The 3,474-nt window shown below is 45.9% G+C and overlaps 2 pseudogenes; both read right to left on the bottom strand.

The window, feature by feature from the left end:
• Window positions 1-691: 691 nt before the first annotated feature.
• Window positions 692-1,248, bottom strand: LOC127642880 (histone H3-like; annotated as a pseudogene).
• A 982-nt stretch (window positions 1,249-2,230) lies between these two features.
• On the bottom strand, window positions 2,231-3,406 carry LOC127642878 (uncharacterized protein K02A2.6-like; annotated as a pseudogene).
• Between the last annotated feature and the right edge of the window lie 68 nt (window positions 3,407-3,474).

A 3,474-nucleotide genomic window follows, 5' to 3' on the forward strand; every position in this document is an offset into this window, starting at 1 on the left:
TAAAGCAGTTAAATGACACTGTTGGGTGATTTATTCTTCATAAGCACACAAGGTGGAGCCACTAAATCATGAATATCTGAACACCAGCAGATGTGAACATTATAACTGACCATTGCTAAATGACACAATCTTCAACACAACACCTCGGATTGCATTAATCACTAATAAATAATAGTGTGCAATACAGATGACCGTCATTTCACTTTCTGTAAAGATCCAAACTCTTCAAACGAGAACATGTGTGACTCTTAAAAGAGTGTTTGTGTTAATGGAGGACACAGATGTTATTGGACTTGGAGCTGGTGTATTTGGTGCTTTGTGCCTCAGACACGGCGTGTTTGTGCAGTTCAGCGGGCAGCAGCAGACGCACGGCGGTCTGGATCTCTCTCGATGTGATGGTGGAGCTTGTTGTAGTGAGCGAGACGAGACGCTTCACCGCCGATGCGCTCCAAGATGTCGTTGACGAAAGAGTTCATGATTCCCATCGCCTTGGAAGAGATCCCGGTGTCAGGATCAACCTGCTTCAGGACTTTATACATGTAGATCGCGAAACTCTCCTTCCTGGACCTCTAAATGCTCCAGTATATTTTCACACTGGAGACAAACAATAAACAATCATCACGGAAATTCACGATTGATTTCATTGGACACATTCAGCATTCTCAAGCTTCTGAACAGCCAATCAGGGGCTTCTAAAGGTTAATCCCGCCCATCGCCTCGTGATTGACAACTACCAACACCAATATGACTCAGTTCCTTTATTCCTCTTATCTTCCTCTTATGAATTTATGATCAGAAGACTCGTTGACAATGAAATGATCCGTCAGTGGGATTGAAGTGACTCTTAAAAGAGTCTCCGGGGTTGATGTGGGTGACGTCACTGTGGATTTAAGTGCGTTATCCGCGAAACCGGCATTCCCAACAGACCGACCAAATAATCCTCGCTGGACTCCTGCAGGATCATGACAGCGGAACTCCGGAAGCGCAGATCCGTCTTGAAATCCTGAGCGATTTCTCTCACCGGACGCTGGAAAGGCAGTTTGTGAATCAGCAGCTCAGTGGACTTCTGATAACGGCGGATCTCTCAGAGCCACGGTACCGGGACTGTAACGATGATGTTTCTGGACTCCACCGGTGTCTGGAGCGCTCTTACGGGCGGCTTTAGTAACGAGCTGCTTCCTCGGGGCTTTTCCTCCGGTGGATTTACGAGCGGTCTGTTTAATTCTTGCCATGACTTCAACAGTCTCTTCTCTGTTCTTCACAGGAAATGCAGATGATCGTTACACCGCTGCTTTATAAAGGTTAGTTCGAGCACGCGCTCAGTGTGGGGAGGGGGAAGAGGCTTGTGATTGGCTGATATGGACGTCTACGCATCACAGTTGACCAATGAATGAACGGATCGTCTTTTCAAACAAGCGACGGCAGTTTCCCGCTCAAGATCTTAGTTCAGTTCATCTCTGTGCGCATGACACAAATGCTTCATTTTACACTCGTGACGTTTCATTTTTTATTTGAATAATCAATGGTAATAACGAATACGTTTATAATAATATAAATTTATGTTTTTAATTACAATATTCACAAAATATACTTAAATTAATTATATTTTTCATTGTTACACAATTTTGAAAATACAAATTAAATTAAGCAATCTGATCTCACTTTTAACCCATCATCAACAACCCAAAGAAACAAACTGTTAATTCACAATGTTAGTATATCATCCCTCGGGATTATTTTTATCATGTCTATCCTGCATTTGTATTTTATTTAGTCTAAACTGTTTGTTGCATTTTATTAAATACACTATTGATGTGCAGATTAAATCATCTATATTCTGTAATATCTTTGAAGAACATGAGGAGACGTTCGTAAACTTGTAAACCTTTACTGAACTCAAAGTAGCATATAATAGAACAACATCTGGTGTATTCAACACCAAGTCAAACTCTGAACTCTACACACCAACTTCTTCCCCGAACAACCCCACCCTCACCAGGCTTTTCGTCTCTTAAAGGAACCTCACTCTTACAATAGTCAGTCAATACATTACACCCCTTTTCCCCAGTCCACAAAGTCTGAAAACCTTCTTGGAGGCCGATGCTCTCTTACAGGATATATCCGAGAATGAGGGGACTCAGACATGCCCTCAGCTCCCGTAAGGTCAACATCAGGGTTTCCCACATCTAATGCAGGTGGTTGCAACGCAAACATCTCAGTCCCTGGAGACTCAGGTCGGATGAACAGAGTAGCCACCTGGTTCAGGCCTTGATTGGTCGGACAAAGGTGCCGTCCTGTCCAGCAACTGGTCAACATGTCGCCTGTGCATTTGCCCATCACTAGCTCTGACCTTGTATGACAGGGGCCCTTTGACGTCTACAATGATTCCAGGCACCCACTTAGAATCTCTGGTGTAGCTTCTCATGTATACCATGTCCTTAGGTCTAAACTCTCTGACTGTGCCAGGGCAATTTTCAGCATTAAGCTCCTGTCTGCGAAGCATATCACCATCATGATCAGGGTGCAGACGATCCAGGGCAGTGGTGAGTCGCCGATTCATGAGCATCTCAGCAGGACTTTTTCCAGTTGATGAATTGGGTGTGACGTGCTGTGACAACAAGAAACGAGCGAGCCTGGTCTGCCACTCGCCCTTGGTGATGCGAGACAGGGCCTCCTTGGTGGTCTGCACCATGCGTTCTGCTTGACCATTTGAGCTTGGGTGATATGGTGCTGTAGTGACATGTCGAATGCCGTTGCGCTCTGCAAACTCTTGGAATTCCGCAGAAGTGAACGAAGCACCATTGTCTGAGACTATGACGTCAGGCAAACCATGTGTTGCAAAAAGTATTCTCAGTGTGTTGATGACGGCTGACGATGACATGGAACTCATCAAAGACACCTCCAGCCACTTGCTATGTGCATCAACCACTATGAGAAATATTTTGCCCTGAAAAGGGCCTGCAAAGTCAATATGCAGCCGGACCATCTTTTTGTCGCCCACTCCCAAGGGTGCACTCTCGCCTTAGGAGGTGCATGGCGTGACATCTGACAGGTTTCACATGCCTTGACAGTCTCCTCAATGTCTCGGTCCATGCCCGCCACCACACATAACTCCTTGAGTCCCTTCATGCGTACCATGCCCGGTGTGCGTCATGCAACATAGCTAGTACTTCTCTTCTTGCCAAGCAAGGAACAACCACACGGCTTCCCCATAGCAAACAGTTCTTGTGTGCAGAGAGTTCATGGCGGCGCGAAAGGAATGGTTTGAACCGGCTATCCATTACATCAGCCGGCCACCCATGCAGGACCCAGCGCATTACTCGTGCAAGGACAGCGTCTTTGCGTGTAAGGTTAGCGATTTGCTCAGCATGCATAGGTGCATCTGGCACCATTTCAAGCAGTAACACTTCCAATGGTGGTGGTGTAACAGTATCAGATGCCGGCAAGGGTACGCGACTCAGGGCGTCAGCATTG

Source organism: Xyrauchen texanus, unplaced genomic scaffold, assembly GCF_025860055.1.
Source record: "Xyrauchen texanus isolate HMW12.3.18 unplaced genomic scaffold, RBS_HiC_50CHRs HiC_scaffold_998, whole genome shotgun sequence".
In the NCBI taxonomy this organism is placed as follows: domain Eukaryota; kingdom Metazoa; phylum Chordata; class Actinopteri; order Cypriniformes; family Catostomidae; genus Xyrauchen; species Xyrauchen texanus.